This window comes from Sciurus carolinensis, chromosome X (assembly GCF_902686445.1).
Source record: "Sciurus carolinensis chromosome X, mSciCar1.2, whole genome shotgun sequence".
NCBI lineage: Eukaryota > Metazoa > Chordata > Mammalia > Rodentia > Sciuridae > Sciurus > Sciurus carolinensis.
Genome location: NC_062232.1, coordinates 6,621,568 through 6,640,614, shown reverse-complemented (window position 1 = coordinate 6,640,614; position 19,047 = coordinate 6,621,568). Strand labels below are relative to the sequence as shown.

The 19,047-nt window shown below is 40.1% G+C and overlaps 1 non-coding gene and 1 pseudogene across 1 annotated transcript; one reads left to right on the top strand and one right to left on the bottom strand.

Annotated features, from left to right (window-relative positions):
* The first annotated feature begins 3,854 nt into the window (after positions 1–3,854).
* On the top strand, positions 3,855–3,961 carry LOC124972813 (U6 spliceosomal RNA). The gene has a single exon (XR_007106585.1). It is a non-coding gene; the product is annotated as a U6 spliceosomal RNA (small nuclear RNA).
* A 661-nt stretch (positions 3,962–4,622) lies between these two features.
* The window catches only part of LOC124972250 (RNA 3'-terminal phosphate cyclase-like protein), a 34,034-nt pseudogene continuing 19,609 nt past the window's right edge, over positions 4,623–19,047 (bottom strand).

Sequence of the window (19,047 nt, the reverse complement as noted above, 5' to 3'; positions counted from 1 at the left end):
TGTCTGCTATCTATATCCCAAATATGTGGCCTCCTCTCCATCTCTGCTGTCACTTCAAATTCTCCTTATGCCTGTTTTAACTGACTCTCAATATTCTCCCTGATATTTCTGCTTATGACTGCACACTAATATATACCCCATAGCAACACGAAAGTGACCCTTCTAAATGCAAATTTGATGATACAATCATACTTTAAAGTTCTCCCCCAGTGACATCACTCATTATGTCACCTGCCTTGTACCTGAAGGCATTGAGTACATGGTCATACTTTTTGAAGTTTGGTGAGTTGAGAATGAGTTAAGAAAGGGTGGGAAAAGTGTAGTTTAAAAGAGCTGGGAAAAGATTCTAGAGAATTTTTTAGTAAATGACAGAGAGAGGTTTGATATTATGGTGTAAAGCAAACTACTGATGATGAAAATCGACTCCAGAGACTGCGGTGAGCCCTTTGGAGTCTCCCAGCACCTACAAAACAACATCAAAGCTACTCTTACTAGGATGCCCTCATATCCTGCTTTGCCCACTGCAGCCCCGGTGATGACCTTTCTTTGAGCATAACTACTAATAGTACCTTGGTCGATTTTAAAAATTCTACTTATATAACAAATTATATGGCCAAGCTCTGCTATTGTTTATGTCTACTGTAAGCATGTCCCCCAGTGGTTCCTGTGATGGAAGCATGGTCTCCACCATGAACATGTTGTGAGGTAGTGGAAAACCTTAAAAGATGGTGCCTAGTGGGAGGTATGTCACTGGTGACACTGCCCTTTAAAGGGGTCAGTGCAGTTCTTATGGGACCCTGGTGACTTCTCATGAGACTGAATTATTATAAAAAGAGCAGGTTTGGTCACTCCCACTCTGTGTCTTCCTGTCTTGTCAAATGATCTCTCCCTCTCACTTTACCTCCCACCATGATGCCATCTGCCACGTTGTGACACAACCAAGGGGATCCCACCAGAGTTAAGAAGATACTTGTGCCATGCTTGAATCTCCAGGACTGTGAGATAAATAAACCTCTTTTATTCACAAATTATCCGGCTCATGTATTGCTACAGTGAGAAAAATAGGACTAATACATCCTGTTTGTAAGATCTTTCATGTCCATTACTAATCTAATGTTTTCTTTTCCTTTTCTTTTTTTTTTTTTGAGGGGGTACCAGTGATTAAACTCAGGGGCATTCAAGCACTGAGCCACATCCCAGCCCTATTTTAAATTTTTATTTAGAGACAGGATCTGAATTGCTTAGCACCTCACCATTGCTGAGGCTGGCTGTGAACACACGATCCTCCTGCCTCAGCCTCCTGAGGTGCTGGGAATACAGGTGTGTGCCACCATGCCTGGTGCTAACCTCCATATTTTAGTTCAAATTTCTGCTCCTTCTCCATCTTGCATACCTCATGGTTTTCCTAATATTTATTGATCATGTGATATATGCCAGGTATTTTGTTACATATTTTATGTCATTTAGTGCACGTGAATTTTTATAATCTTATGTATATATAATTATTTCATTAATTCATTCAACAAAAATTTTTGAACATCTTCTCTGGCACTGGAGTTTCAGCAAAGTTCGACCAATTAGCCGTCTTTGTGAACTTGTAGATTCTGTTTTAAAGAATTCAAGTGTGAGATGTGTGTGGAACATTTAGATAAAGTATCCAGCACTCCAGAAACAGTCCAAAAGATTGAACAGCCACTCTCACAGAGGAATTATCACAGGTACAGAAGAATTAGGGGAAGTAAAAAAGAGGTATTTTTAAAAGGTGATGATGGTTGACATTGCAGAACACTTTGGAAATCTGAGTAAACATCCTAGAATTGAGTTACAAGGAAGTTGGCACAAATTTTGCTCAGGGAACATTTAATAAGCGGGTCAATCAGCAGAGCAGCTGGAGAAAAGGAAAAACTGACAAATATCAACATTTTCAAGATTTTAGAGGTTAAAGGAAGGAAGCAGTCAGGAAATCAAATCAGGGACCCTGCAGAGGCAACTGGTAGATGAGGTTACACAGTAGAGACAAGAGAACACAACTAAAGCAGTGGAGCAAGGAGAAATACTGGAGCATCTCTCCCATCCTCCAGTGTCCAGTCTGGCCTCCCATTGGTTGAAACTAACTGGAAAGGAAACCTGGGAAATGTAAACTACAGAGGTGAGGTTAGAACAAGGAAAATCAGAAAATAAGTCCAGGCTTCAGTAAGAAGGCTTCACCCTCCTTAAGACTGAAGGATCAAAGTGGGGAGGTGGTATTGCCAGAGCTCAGGAGTTAGGGCAGCCAGGTGGGAGCCAGCAAGATGAGGTCCAGGCAGAAGCACATACATGGAGAGAGGAGCTGTCTGCTAGGAGATAGAACTCAGGAGAAGATGCAGCCAAATGTAAGCTTTCGGAAGATGGTTTGTTGGAATTAGAATAATTCATGGCTTTGTATTTGCCAAATTCATATAAAAAGAACATTATGGAGGGAATCATGGCCAGTGTTTTATCTCAGAAATAACTTGTGCCTTTTTTTCATGATTTCTCCAGTCCCTGAGAAACTATGAGGGCTCAGCTGGCCCGTTAATCTATAGGACATTTTTATGACAATTAAAATATCACTCCAAGGAGGGTCTTTTGTTCTACTGTCAGGTTTTATTAGGTTAACGTAAGCTAATAAAGCAGAATAAAATTGTACAGCTCATATTATATTTAAAACATAGATTTGTTACACTTAAGGCTATACCCAGAAAATACACTGGACTTTGATGTCAACCAAACAAAATTAATAACACAGATCTTTAATATCTGATTATAATTTTTCCCTAAGCGTAAGTTTATTTGTTTGAACCACAGAACAAGATCCATCCTCCATAACATAATGAGAATTTCAACAGCAACTAAAACTCGTTTTATGTTCTTTTTTCAGACCCTTGCAATAGTTGAATGTAAATAAATCTAACTCTTCCAAAGAAAAAGTATGTCTTTTGTGGGAAAGAGGCAGCTTCTCTCCTTCTTTGGGCTTTGAACTATGGAGTTACACAGACAGGGAGTCCAACCATCACTCTAACACTTGCAACTATTTGACCTTGGGTAAGTTGCCTGAGCTGTTTAAGCTTTCATTTCTTCATTTGCTAAAACCAAATAAATAAGTTAATAAATGTTGAGGATTAATCTCTGTAAGTACTTAGCCCAGTGATGGACACCTGATAAGTATTTAAGAATTTCTAGCTACTTAATCTCTGGAATCACTAATTATTCCCCAAAACTCCCTACCCACTTCATCCAATTTAATTGTCAATCAATTACATTTAGCCAAAGATATTTGGCTTACTCTGAGAGGATCACACATCCCTGTATGGTCCAATATGTGCTAAATCTAGCTTTACTGTAGAGGCCTCCCCTGGCCCCCGGGGAACTTTAAAAATATAATTTAAGGCGAAAACACAGTCCAAATGAGTTGTAACCCTCATGAACAGAGCCCTAGAATCTACATTTTAAAATGTTATTGGTGCTTATGCTATATTTGTACATGCATGTGACAATTTGATCAATCTCATGCTGGGTACTGTGTTGCATGTCTGTAGTTCCAGCGACTCAGGAGGCTGAGAAAGGAGGATCTCAAGTTTGAACCCAGCTTCAGCAACTTAGGGAGGCCCTAAGCAACTTAGACCTTTTCTCAAAATTCAAAATAAGAGACTGGGGATGCAGTTCAGTAGGAAAGCACCCCTGGGTTCAATTCCCAGTACCAAATGAACAAACAAAAAAACACAATTTGATCAATCTCATTCCCCAGTACCTCCCTTTTATTTTTCCCTTTTTGAATTTTCTTTTGGAGACAATAAAATGTACATCATAGGGATGTTATAAGAATAAAATAAGGAGTGCTTGCTTTGGTAGCACATGAACTAAAACTGGAACAATACAGAGAATATTAGTATGACCCTTGTGTAAGGATGACATGAAAATTCATGAAGAGTTCCATATTTTAAGAACGAATAAAATAAGGAAAAGTATGTGCACCTGGAAAACATATAAAGACATCCAATAGCTACCCTCCCTGCCACCCATCCCTCACACACACAGTGAACCAGATGAGAAACAGTATGTGTCCTTGATAGCAATCCAGTCAGAATACAAGAGATAAAATAGTCTACTACACCAATTTCTGACATTTGCATGGCACCACACAACACAAAAAGAGCTCCTACACATATTGTCACATTTAATCCCTACAACAGAAACCGAAGTCAAAGAGGTAAATCTTTGCAGAAAGAAAGGTAACAGACTTCAAAGGTCTGGAAGATGATCACAGCACTGAAGCCCAGAAAGGTGGGCTGAGGAAGACAGAAATGGTGCTGTGATATTGTGCTAGCAGCATGACCATGTCCTGAGGGTACTCTACCTCTAGGTCAGCCAAGGAAGCTATATCATGACTGGGCCTCTGAGGAATGTCAATGTCACTGAGAAATGGGTAGAAGACATGACAGAGAGATACCTTTAATTGGTATGTTGATATTTTAAGTGGAAAATGAGGGAAGTTCTTAAGTGGTTATCCTGTCCTGGATGAATACAACTGGACCTGGTCCATTTGGCATCCTTGGCAGCTTCTGCTTGGTTTGTAGGCAGTGGGACTTTATCTTGCGACAGTATCACTTGAGGGTCTTGCTATAACTAGAGAAACTAATGTCTATACAGGTCATCAGCTCTTTATTCCCATCCTTGAGTTTGTCACCACATGGCTTGGTTTCCATTTTGAAAATAATCTGGAAAAAGTTCTTCAGTGCTGCAAAAATTCTGTTGTGCAAGTAGAAAGTAGTTCTAGCAGAACTTTGGAAATGTCCTACTGTCCAAGGGTCATAAGCAGCCATCAGACTTTTATTGGTTGAGTTCACACATCTACCCCTGTAGATTCCTTCCAGCAGTGGTCTGGCAGAGTGCCTGCCCAGAGCCTCTAGAAGCATGGTTGCTCCACCACCCTGTTGGTTGCAGACCAGTTCAGCACTGAAGAAGGTACCATTGGCAGTCTCAGAAACTGGTAATAATCCAAAGTCTGAGACATTTCAGAGTTGACTCCTTTTGAGTGGTCTGTGTAAACATACATTTTGGGTATGAATTTGTTGAGGATATTCCTTACAAAATCCACAGTTCAATTTGCCATCTGAGGCAATACACAAATGGAGTACACCATTCCTCTGATACATTTAACTTGTCCTGGATCCATGTGCTGTTCAGGACTTTCCTTATAGGACATGAGAAAATTACTTCCTCAACACAGTCTTTAGCTCAAAAGACTCACCATCAATCCAAACTGTTTCAACAGAGGGAATGCTGCTGCCTTCAGAACATCCATTGAAGGGTCATCTTGGTCATTGGTCATTCCTCATAGAACTATTTTTAATGGATGCTTCATAAATGGAGCCAAACACAGAAGATCCTCGAGGAGGATTACAAGTTCAAAGTCAGCCTCAGCAACTTAGTGAGGTTCTAAGCAATTTAGTGAGATTCTGTCTCAAAATAAAAAAAAATAAAAGGCCTGGGGATGTGACTCAGTGGTTAAGTGCCCCAGGTTAAATCCCCATTACCAAATTAATTAACTAATTAATCAAAATACAATTCTCCAGGTAATGGCCAATGCTGACAGGTATGGTGTCACATGCCTATACTCTCAGAGGCTTGGGAGGCTGAAGCAGGAAGATCGTGAGTTCAAAGCCAGCCTCAGCAAAAGCGAGGCACTGAGCAACTCAGTGAGACCCTATCTCTAAATAAAATACAAACTAGGGCTGGGGAGGTGGCTTAGTGGTCGAGTGCCCCTGAGTTCAATCCCAGTAAACCCCCCCAAAAATAGCCAATTCTGCAAAGGACACTTCAGTTGTATGCCACAGATCCACTGTACAGGAGACACAGCTGATAAATTCAGATCATTCCTGTTTGATTCATTTCAATTAGAGAATGATTAGTTATAGCTTTATGAAGCTGGCTTCAGAATCTCAGAGGCCTGGGTTAAATCTTTCAGGTTTTGACATGGTGCCCACTGAGGGTGGACAGCACCAGACACTGGCACAAGAAGTTGCATCCTACATAGCTGAGGGAGTACACCTGGTTTGCCACGTGCACACCCTCCACAGAATATGAGGATAATTCATCTGGATCAGGACCTAGCAACAGTGTAGTGGCACCATGGCCATGACTGCCTCCCTCAGCCCTACAGTCCTCCCAACCCCTTGTGTGTCCATGTGATTTCTTTCCTTTTAGAATCCACTTTTAATAAGACTCCCCCATGAGCAGTTCTTAACTACGTGACCTATGATCATACACAGAGCTTGCCTAGTTGTCACTCATGAAGAAAGATTCATAATCAATATCATGAATAATTCTCACTTGTAAACCAAAGGGTCTTCTCACACTTCTATTTTACATCTAAATTTCACCTTTTTAGAAGGCAACTTAAAAAAAAAAAAAACACAAGAAGTGTACCCTACCGAATGTCATTGTAATGAACTGCATTTAATTTTGTAATCCTCAAGCTAATGTCACGTTGTCTTGCCATTGGTATTTTAAGATAAAAGAGGGCCTTTAAAGTCAATAAAAGCTAGAAGAAAAAAATCAAACAGCAGAGCTTCCTCAGATGTCACTGCCATTGAGGATGGTGGTCACTGACATGACAGGGTTTGGGGGGTCCTGTTCACATTCATTATTTCTCTTCAATACCAACCTTTTTCTAGCCATTCTGTCAGAATAAATGCTGTCCCTGGGTGGTGATTTTTCAAGCAATGTGAATTTTCATTTTGCTTTCATAAAGTTGCATTGTACCAAGCAGACAGACCGGCAATAGAAATTGTATTCCAAAGACTGATCAGACAGGGTGCATCACTAAAAGCCTGTGCCCACAGTCACAGCAGATGACAAACAGCCATCTGTGTGGGACCAGTTGCAGCTCACAAACACCAGGCCTATACTTGCTAGAAAGGGCCTGGCAGTGCTAGTATCCCCTCTTGCCAGGCCATCTTGGTGTTCCCAGGGGGTCAGATATAATGAAAAAACAAAGCCACAGGCCTCCTTTCACTTTGTTTGTTCTCTTAGAGAGTCATTTTACCTCTTTGTCTCCCCAGTCTTTAAGGAGTGTCTTGATCAGAGTTTGCCTAAGGCAAACAATAACAACAGCACCATTCAGCAAGAATTTTTCCTGTATTATCTTTAACAACAACTTAAAAATAATATTATTACCCCCTTTTAACCAGCCAGGAAAGCGAAGTTAATAAAGGTGCAAGGGCAAAGAGCTATGGGTAGAGAGACCAGTACACTCCCAGGATGTAGAACTCTTGGCTGAGACCACCTTCTTCTACTCAGTCATGTTACAAATGGGTAAAGTTGGTGACTTTGACTTTGGAAAAGAAGAGGAGAGAAAAGGGAGGAAGTTGGGGGAAAGGAAGGAAGAGTAAGAAAGGAAGAGAAAAGAAATGGGAAGAAACGTGTTGCCAGGCACCATGGCACACACCTGTAATCCCAGTGACTCCAGAGGCTGAGGAAGAGAATCACAAGTTCAAGGCCAGCCTAGGCAACTTATGGAGATCCAAAATATAAAATAAACAAGGCTGGAGATGTAGCTCAGTGGTAGAGCACCCATAGGTTCAATCCATAGTACTGAAAAAGAAGAGATAGAAATGTGTTGCTGGTGGTGACAGACCAACCAGAGATAACCCCCAGCAATGCAGTCACCCAGTATCCATCTGAGTGCTCTTGGCTTTAAGTGGCCATCTTCAGCTAGAAGAAATTTGATCTGATTCCTTGAGCCAAGTTTATGCAGCTGCTCCTCTACTTTAAGTGGAGTTACATCCCAATAAACCCATGGTCAATTGAGAGTATCATAAGTCAAAAATGCATTGAACAGCCTTATCCTACCAAACATCCCATCTTAGCAACACTGTACACTGTATAGTATGGGTTGGTCCCCTTTTGATCACATGGCTGACTGAGAGTTGTGGTTTGCTACCACTTTGCCACTTTCTAGCATCAACAGAGAGAAAGGATATGTGGTCAGCATAACAATATCCCAGAAAAAAGACCAAAATTTAGAAGTTGAAGTACAATTTCTAATGAATGTGTACCACTTTGACACCATCATAAAGTTGAAAAATCATAAGTGAAACCATCCTAGGTCAGGAAAGAACCATTTATATAGATGTAGCTTTAGATAAATATATATCTTGAATATGCATAGAGTTTGGCACCTTTAGCAAATACATAACTCATGATCATTTTGCTAATAAGGAATTAATATAATTGATTCACACAATCATTTTTCCCTTTTCAGGTTGCTAAATCTTGATATTTTTGTATAAATATGTCAAGACTTTCTTTTCATTGATGGCTAACACAGTTGACTCCTTTTTACCTGAGAGAAGCATGTGATGTGGGATGTTCACTGGACTGGGAGGTGGACAATTTGACTCTGGTTGCAAATCAACCACAAGCTTTAGGCAAATCACTCATGCTCCCTTTGCCTCCCTTGTTTTTCTGAAAATTGGGTTGGGAGATCCTCACTACTTAAAGTGTGGTCTGTGAACCAGCAGCACCTGGAAGCTTGCTAGAATTGCAAAATCAAAGGCCCCATTCTGACCTGCTTTAAACAGGACCTCCAGGCAAAATTGGTGAGGACTTGGTAAGGTAGCTCCCGTGAATACGAGGATAATTCATCTGGAACTCCCCACACAGCCTGGTTCTTATTCCTTACACAGTGTTTCTTCATGTTGGCTGAACATTAGAATCATCTGAAGAGCTTTTAAAATTCCAATGCCCAGACAAAGTAAATTAGAACCTCTGGTAGTGCAGGTTGAGCAAGAGCACTGTTTAAATCTCCCCAGGGGATTCCAATATGAAGCTACCTGGTTAAGAACCCAACCTAAATATTTCTCCTTCTCTTAGATGTAGCTCATTCTCTCTTGTATTTTGTACTCTACCCTGTATGCTGTTTCCAGTCCTCAAGAGTAACAACAGAACTTGATACCTCCTGTTATGCCCTTTCCTTTTAGGCTACAGGGAGATTAAAAAGACAGTTGTCAGTCACTGACGACTAAGGATTGTATAGTCACTTGGGGCATCTAAGAGTTTGGTTTAGGAGAAACCTAACCAATATTTGTCACAAAAGCAGTAAGAATAAAACTACCAACAATACCAATTTATTAAGTACCTCTGGGCTCTGAGCATGATAGAATGCAAAGAAATGGAATAATCCAGCATCCTTGCTTATTTCTACACATGCATCCCCTTTCTTTTTTTTTAAAGTAGATTTTTTATAACTTTATTTTATTTCCATGCTAGGCAAGTGCTCCACCACTGAGCCACAATCCCAGTCATGCATCCTCTTTCTTAAGCAGTCAGAAGAGAACCTCACAGAAGAAGAGAGAGAGAGAAGTCCAAACCAGACCAAAATGGAGGACATTTTCACAACTGCTCTGGTGAAGATCATTGATGAAGAGGTTTTGTGGAGTAGCTTTGATAGTTGCATTATACTATGCTCCACATATCCTTCTTTCATGTTCCTGAGGTCCTGAGTTAATGAACTCCAAGATGGATTGTTATATGCAGACCACTTTGTAGTAGGCATAGTAATGACCTCCAAAGATATGCAAGTCCTAATCCCTGGAACCTGTGAAGATACTACTTTAAATGGTGTGATGATCAATTTGACTGGGTTAAGGGATGCCCAGATAGTTGGTGAAATATAATTTCCAGGTGTGTCCATGAAAGTGTTTCCAGGAGATTAGCATTTTAATCAATAGACTGAGTAAAGGAGATCTGATCCCATCACTGTGGGTGGGCATCATCCAATCTGTGAGGGCCAAGATAGAAAAAATGGTGGAGGATGGATAAACTCTCTCAAACTCTTATTGAACTGGGATATCCATCTTCTTCCCTTCGACTTCATAGTTCCTGGTTCTCAGGCTTTTGGACTCAGTCTTGAATTATACCACCTGCTTTTCTGGTTCTTACAATTGCAGATTGCATATTGTGGAACTTCTCAGCCTCCATAATTTTGTGAGCCAATTCCCATAATAAATCTCCTCTTTACCTATCTATCCATCTATATTCCATTAGTTCTCTTTCTCTGGAGTACCCTAATATGGATGACAATAAAGATTTTGCAAGTGTGACTTATTTAAGGATCTTGAGATGGGAGATGATCCTGGGTTATCTAGGTGATCCTAATCTCATCCCCAGGGTCCTTATAACAGGAAAGCAGGTAACAAACCAGGAACTGATCTTCATTCCTTCTTGAAAATCAAAGTTGTAAGCTGGTGTCATTTCCTTTCAGCCTAATGAACTCCTGTTAGCATTTCTTAGGGTATAGGTCTGATAGCAATGAAATCTCTCAGTTGAACTGAAAACATTTATATTGCTCCTTAATTTTTTGAAGGATAGAGCCACTGGAATAATTTCTAGGTTTGTACCTACAGTCAATTTCCCAGACAAGAGGGTCTACTTGTCTGGACCTTTACAGCAGTAATTCAGGGTTTCTGCCCCTAGGTAAGGATTATTTTTTTCATCGTAATTATTTCTGGTACAATTGTACTAACCCATGTATTCCCTTAATGAAATAGTACAATATTTCCTGAAACAAACTTACACTTAAAAATGATTCGATTCAAAGAAAAGATTTTTAAAAATAAAAATAGAGGTGGGATGTGGCATATATCTGAATTTCATAAGGAATGACTGATACTTGGGAAATACATAATTTTCAAGTGTTCCAAAATAAAAAATAGTGCTATGCAGAGGTAGGATCCTTATGTTACCACTGCAAAGTTCTAGACAAGTAGACTTTTTAGTTTAGGTGACTACAGACTGGTGCAACTCTACAAACCAGAATCCGAATTATGAGCTCTTCAAGAACCAGACCCTTTGTTTTACAGAGGAAAAAGTGGGGGCCAGATTGTTTTATGTGACTTGTCCAAGGTCACAAAGAGAACAGTTACCAGAGGAATGATTAGAACCCAGGTCTCTTGCCAATTTGTCCCTGTGTATCACTTCTCTCAATTCTGTCCTTGAGGCTCGTGACCAGACCTCTATACAGATTTTCCAGGCCTCTGTTTAAGAGACAAAGCTAGCACACCAACGCCCACACCACGTTAGTAGTGGAATTTCCAGCCTGGAGATGAGATTGGAGCCTGTCTGTCCAATCTTTGTATAGGGATATAACACACAGGAAACAGGAGGTAGAAAAAAATGTGGGCGATTCATAGGCTGAAGATACTCATCAATACTGAAACAGTGACCCTGAAAGAATGAGTTTATGGGTCACACAAACACAGAAAAAGCAATTTGTAACAAATATTAGCTAAGAATCTATGCACATAGATTTCTTTATGTCAAGGTACATGCATTTTATGTTGTCACATTTGCCTCATGATTCACTTATTATGGCAACTATAGGCAAAAAAAATAAAAAGAAATTGGTTCATATGACATTTTCATGTACTATAAGGACAAAGTAAATTCCTTGCATGAGATATCAGGGGGTTCAACAGCATTAAATATTTTCATCTCTCAGGCTATGACCCCAAACAAATAGTAACCTGGGACATGGTCCACATCCTGCAGAGAGAATGGAGAAAACAGAAGACCTTTCCAATTGTGATAGGCTATGTCCAAACCAGCTTTTGGAAAGCTAGGCTGTAATGACCTTTTCCATTTTGAGAAGGTCAGACAGTCTGTATCAGTCTGGCAGCTTATCATGTACAAATTGTGCTGGAAAGAGGTTTTCTAAGTTCGTTTTTCCCTTGAAGAAGGCATCAGCCTTCACAGCAGTTGGTTTAAGGTATTACTATTTCTTCCATTTCAGAGGCAACATCAGAATGAGCAGAATACATTATTAGACATGATCAAAGACCAGCAGGTGCCAACACATCTTATTTGGCAGCTGTGTGTATCAGGAACTGGAAGGTGCTATTCCCATCAGTAAAATAATGGGTCATTAGTCCCTGACAAGTGAAAACCTATCACTTGGAATTTATGAATTGATAATTCTATTTATCACAAGGATATGATGACTCATTATTTTCCCACCCAGAAAGAAAGCAGGTTTTTCCTTTCTTGTGGTTTCCAATGAACATGTTTTTGATTGCCAGGTCAGTTGAAGAGAGTCTGGTTCCCTTTTTATCATCTACAGGTGTGTCTCACTTTATGCAATAGGAAGAGTCTAGACAAATTGTGAGTGAAATCAATTTCCGGGTATGGAGGCATAACTAAAATATGCAATGAGAATGAGCAACTTGAATTGAATGAACAATAAAGCTCATGGTCAATGATCCTCTATTTATTGCTTGTTCTTTTTCACACTGGTCACAATAACATTTCAGAGATAGCTTCCATTTCTTGCAGGCTGCCTAAGCTTTTCTATAAGGTAGGTGAATTAAAAAATTAAATATTTACATTCAGTAATTTTTTTATCTTATTCAGAAATAAAGACTTTTTAGCAAAAGAGTTTATGACTAGTCACAACCAATTTTTTAATTGTGCCAGCTTTTAAAATATTATCTCATGTAGTAAATGCTTTGTTATCTGGACAAGTAAAAGGATGAAATATTGGTAAAGAGTTCCAGTTAAACGTGCATTAAAATTCTGTTTGTGTACACAAAGAACTAGGACTATCTCCAGAGTGCTCAGGGGCTTGGGGCAAGGCACACGGTATAACTGAGTCCTCCATCATTGAAATATATTTCCTCAGGCAAAATCAGGTTAAAATGAACTTCAAAGCCCTTTCAGATCTAGAGAAACCAGAGCTTAAATGTCAGGATCAGAGAAGGTAAAATTGTGATTAAAATACAATAAGTCATCATGAGATGGGAAAAGTCACAAAGGGCAATATTCAATGATTTGTTTGCAAAGGATTATTGTGTCTACTAACACCCAGTGCTATGCCAGAGGATGGGGATTCAGTTATGAAAAAGTCACTGCAGTATATTTTGAGAAACTCACAAAATGGCAATGGAAATGTACATGAAAACTGCGTATAATGTGAACTAGTCCCTACTTAAGTAATAAAAAGCCCAAGGGATCATGGAGGCCTTCACAGGGGTGATGACAGTTGACATGGCCTACACAGTTTTCTGAAGCAGAAGAAAAAAGGTCATTACCCTCCTAGGTAACAGAACTATGAGACCAAATTCTAGAAGAGCTCCCCAGATTGTTGGTGGGAGACACCATGGAATTTTCAAAAGGAAAATGATGCAGATCAGCTCTGTGATTATTATATCTTGCTCTTTTTCATCAATGTAATGATTTAAAATGATGAAAAATTGAATAGTAAGGACTAGTAAAATGAAAAGCAGTGCTTTAGCCCTGTTGCCACCCACCCCCTTCCCTGTCTCTGTCTCACAGGCAGTCCCTTGTTTTCAGTTCCTCTGGCATTTCTCACTAGAGTTCTACATAATAACTCATAGAAAAATGTCAGAAAGGCTGGGTGGGGTGCTACATGTCTGTAATCCCAGCTACTTGAAAGCCTGAGGCGGGAGGATGGCAAGTTTGAGGCCAGTCTGGGAAGCTGACCCTGTCTCAAATCAAAAGAAAAAAGAGCTAGGGGTGTAGTCAGTGGTAGAGGACCCCTCGTTTCAATCCCCAATACCGTACACACAACACACACACACAGTCAGAAAGGAGACATTCCGATTGGGAATTCTAACCTCCAGGGCTAGTTAGGCTGGAGGTTGAAGGACTAGAAGGAAATGAAGTATATCCCTCTTCTGTTGCCTAATCAACTCGATGTGGTACATATAGACCCCTGACTCCGAAAGATGAACATTTTGTTCAGATACACATTCCCCTACCTGTGGAACCCTATCTTTAATGCCACTTCTAATGATCCTTGTGTGAATACCCATTGGATAAGCTGTGGATATTGTGAGTGGCAGGCTTACTTTCTTTAGAGGATTTTCATTGTTGTATCCAGATGGAGGTATTACCCAACCTGCTGCTCCAAGTGGAGATGAAAGGGTACAGCTCAGTTCCTCCCCCCTCCAATTTGAACCCCACTTCCTGCTCTGTTCCCTCTTCCCACTTACTGCCCATTTGAGTCAAAAAGTTATTTCAGGTTTATGAGACAATTTTGCCCCCCTTTCCACTGCTACTCTGCCCAGAGAGTCTGGGATGTGGCACCTCTCTTCTCTTTCATCTGTCAACCAGTTTTGCAGGTTATGCTTTATAGCTCTCAGATATTTGGTGAAATAGTTCCTTCTCTGAAGAGTCCTCCCTTCCCAGTCCTTCCCTGTTCATCCCTTTTGACTGAGATGAGTGGGCGGGTGTATTCACTTTCAATTGCTGCTGTAAGAAAGAGCCACAAATCTGTTGGTTTGCAAGAACACCCAGTTATTAGCTTACAGTTCTGTAGGTCAGGAGCTTGGCAGTATGTGACTCAACAGATCCTCTGCCTAGGGTCTCATAAGACCAAAGTCAAAGTTTCATTTTTTTCTGAAGGCCAAATTCAGTTATTCAGGTTGGGAATGGTGCTGGGGCTGTTGCTGGGCTATTGGCTTAGAATCCAGCCTTAATTTCTAGAGGCTGCCCACATGCCCCCCCAAGCTTTCCCTGTGGCCTCCTGTAGCCACCCTGACTTGAGTCCTCTCAGAATACTTTGAATTTCTCTACCCTGTGTTTTTGACATCTCTCTGCCTCCACCTAGCCTGAGGAAGTTCTCTGTTCTTAAAGGGTCAAATGATTAGATTGGGACCAAGTAAATCAGCCAGACTAATTTCCCTAATGTAAGGTCCATAACCTTAATTACATCTACAAGGTCCTTTTTGTCATGTAATATACTCACAGGTTTCAGAGATTAGGGCATCGATACTGGGGTGGGGGTTCTACTTATCAAGCAGGCAGGAATCCTATAGCTCGGGCCATAATCTTCAGCTCTGACATTTTAGAAGGATTTTAGGACTACTCTAGCTTCCATGCAGAGTGTGAGCTGAAGAAAATAGGGCAGGAAGTGGGATGTTCAATTAGGAGATGAGTTGAAAAAGAACTTCAAGTAGTGGTGAAGTTCATCAGGAACAGTGGAAACTAGAAATAAGGGGGCAGACCTGAGAGGCATTTCAAGAATAGATCAAACCCTTTTGACAAAATAGAATATGAAGTTATAAGAAGTAATTAAAGAGTCTATAATGGACCAGGTGCTGTGGCACTTTCCTGTAATCCCAGCAGCTCAGAAGGCTGAGGAAAGAGGATCAAGAGTTCAAAGCCAGTCTCAGCAACAGCAAGGTGACTAAGCAATTCAGTGAGACCCTGTCTATAAATAAAATACAAAATAGGGCTGGGGGTGTGGCTCAGTGGTTGAGTGTCCCTGAGTTCAATCCCTGGTGCCCTCCCTATCAAAAAAATTGTCTAGGATGGTTCCAAGGAAACAGATTTGGTTAGTAGGTGGACAGTACTGACACAAAGTGAGATACAAGGTTACCTCCCACTGGTCTTCCTTTCATATCGTTATCTATTTTTACCTTAAAATCCATCCCCATTTATTTGTCCATCCTGCCACAATCCTAGTTCAAGTCCTTGTCAACCTTTGCCATGATTTCCATTATGAGAGTCCTCAAATAATTCAGTTTCTTTGAAATCTTTCCATTTCTAAATCAGACAACCTAGTCTTTCTTATAGGTCTATGAAGCCTCCTAAACATTGACCATGAAATGGTTAAAAGAAAGCAAACTGTCACCTACCTTATGAGAGAAGTATTTCAGGATATATCATGGTGCCCATGTTCAATCCATTTTAAACTCTGAATTCAGTCAACTTCTGCAATGAAAGTAATTTAGTATACATATCCCATGTTTACTCCACATTAAATACCAATTGCAGCAAAGGACCAACAGACAGAGACTTACAAAGTTTTCATACTAAAACAATAAATCATATTGTCTGATATACCCAGTATATTGAATGAACCACACTTAGTGATCTTATCTTTACTCATTTCTACTGATGAACCTGCAGATCCCAGAGCCCATTATGGCCTAAAAGCAAACCACCCATCACTCATCTAATTCAAAACATGCCCACTCTCTGATGCATGCACCAGACTCAGACTAGGAAGTTAACTGGAAATGTTGGAGCATGGGCTTCTTTGATTTTTTCTGCACTTTTTCCTTCCACTCCTAGTCCCCTACTTATGCTGCCTCTGGTTACTCCAAGATGGATAAGAGCAAAGGAGTAAAGTTAAGGGGTAAACGTCTTACCTGCCTATTCACTTAGAATCTGGTAGTAAAGCAGGCGTATAGCAACCAGCTCTTTCTCTCACTGAATTCTTTGCTGTGTTTTGGGTCCATCAAGCTGCTATGACAAAATACCAGAGACTTGGTCATTTACAAACAAAATAATATTGTTTTTCATAGTTCTGGAGGCTTGTAAGTGTAAGATCAACGTGCTAGCAGGTTTGGTGTCTGGTAACAGCCCAGTCTTTGCTTCTAAGATGGCACCTTGAATGCTGCTTCCTACAGAGTGTAGGAACACTGTGTCCTCATGTGGCAGAAGAGATGGAAGGAACAGATTAGCCTTCACAAACTCTTTTATAAGTCATCCTAAAGGCTCCACCTCTTAATACTATCATATTGCCAATTCTGTTTCAATATATGAATTTTGGGGAACACATTCAGACCATAGCACCCACCCTCCTTTAGGAACTTTCCACTTTTCCCTGCCCTGCTGCAGATATGCAGTCTGCAGAGGCCTCCTACCACTTCTGGTAATCAACCCCACCTCATTCTCCTTCTACCTGGAACCACTCTCCTAGGCAGGTATTCTTCTTGAGAAGGGTCCCTTTTGGAGTCGATTCACAGGAAATCAACCCCTTCACTGAAATGAATGTTCAACTTTCAAGTAATCCCTTTCTCTCTCTCTTCCCTGCCCTTCCAGAAATTGTCAGAGCCCAGACTTCAGATTCATCCAGGTGTCAGATAGCAGTCTGTATATCTTCTGAACTCTGGGGATCATTTGCCAAGATTATCCATACACTTTCACTCCAAGATCTCTTCTGTTCTTGTTACTATAACTGGATGATGCATTTCTACCTCTCAACAAGCATCCAGAAGGAAGTAAGGATTAGAGTTAAGCTCCGCCCACCACATAGCCTCTTTAGTTTCTTCAATCAGCCCTCAGCCTCCCTCACATCTTTCAGCTGAGTGCAAAGCTAAAGATTCTGGAAAACCACAGTCACTTTGCTATTCTTTGGATATTGAATGTCCCCCAAAGATCCACATATTAAAGGCTTGGACCCCTGGGTGGTGCTAGTGGGAAATGGTGGAACCCTTAGGAGGTAAGTCTTAGTGGAGGTTTTTAGGTCATTGGGAGTGTGCCCTTGAAGAGGGGGATCATGAAACACTGGTCTCTTTCTCATACTCTTTTGCTTCTGGACATGAGGTGAGCAGTTTGGTCTACCACACACTCTCTGCCATGGTCATCCAGCATGTTCATCAGAGGACCAAAGTAATGGATGCACCTTATTTTGGACTGGAACCTCCAAAACTGTGAGCCAAAATAAACCTTTTCTCTTTATAAGTTAATTACTTCAGTTATTTTGTTATACTGGCAGAGAACTGACTAACACATTCTTATAGACATGAAGTATTCTTTCTGGAATGTAGGGCTTGCCACATATTCTCAGTGTTGAAACCTCAGCTGAAACAAAAAAACAAGAAACATCTTATTCAATGTCATGTTGCAGATTAAGAAGTGAAGCAGGCTGTAAGCATTTGAGCAAATTAGAGAGATCAAAAAACCTTAACAATATAGTGATAAAGATTTCATGCTTCAAGAAAACTTTGGTCAACTGAGAAAGTGAAAAATAGGATTCTACAAATAATAGACTAGGTCTTCAAACAAGAAAGAATTCATTTCAAAGTACAAAATGGAAAGAGTCAAAAACAGTTTAGGGCTCAGTCAGAAGAGCATCAGAGTGATGCTACCATGAACTCCCACATGAAAACCATTTGTTAATATCACTTGTTAGTTAATATCCCCAGTGGCATGCACAGAACCAGGCAAATAGTAAGTGCTACATAAATAGCTCCAGAGATAGATGGATGTATAGATGGATGGATGGATGGATAGATGAATGGATAGATGAAAAATAAAGCCTCAGTTCAACACCCTGGGTCTCTTAGTGAATCAAATTAAAAGTTCTTACTAGCTCCTTAAATAGGAGTAACTAGAAGTTGTGATATTTATTCAACTCAATATTAAAATGGATAAAGTTCTCGTTCCATAATATGGTTCAACTCTTCTCAGCTAATCCTTTCATATCCTTACTTTACAAAAATTTAACATAGGTTAAATAATCCCTCTGGCTATGTTATAAATTGAAATGTAAATTTAATGATCTCTACCTGGCTATTGAAATAAAAATAGCTATAACCAGAGTAAAAGTACAACAGGTAAGAAGCATCCTTGCATATTTTCTCTCCACCAGGTTTATTGCCGTCCAGATTTTACCTTTCCTGTGCAGGACCATCTCTGCTATTTACACCTTGTGATCAACATACTGTCTATAGTGAGTGCTAAATCATTTCTCAAGGAAAGAACACTCTGCAAGAACACAAAGAGTGTTTCAAATGCAATTTTATTGATCTTTGTCCTCAGATAGTGGTTTCTAACCTAAAGATAAAGATTTACTCCTTTTTCTATTGAGTGATAACTAAATTCTCCTTTGCTACATTTTGCAAGAACACAAAGAGTGTTTCAAATGCAATTTGATTGATCTTTATCCTCAGATAGTGGTTTCTAACCTAATGATAAAGATTTCTTCCTTTTTCTATTGAGTGATAACTAAATTCTCCTTTGCTACATTTGATGATATATCTATTGATCTACTGAATCATTAAGATGCACAGAAACTTTCTTCATTTAGTCACCTTTGATCTTTAGGTGAGATATTAGGGGTAAGACAAGGGCTCCTCCTCATAGCTTACTCATTCCCTCAAAGGATGAGATTCCCCACCCCCCCACCATGCTCAGGATTAATTCAGTCAATAAATCTTTAAAGCCTGCTACTTTATTGAGGTACTCTTCTATGCCCAGGAAATGCAATGATTGCTC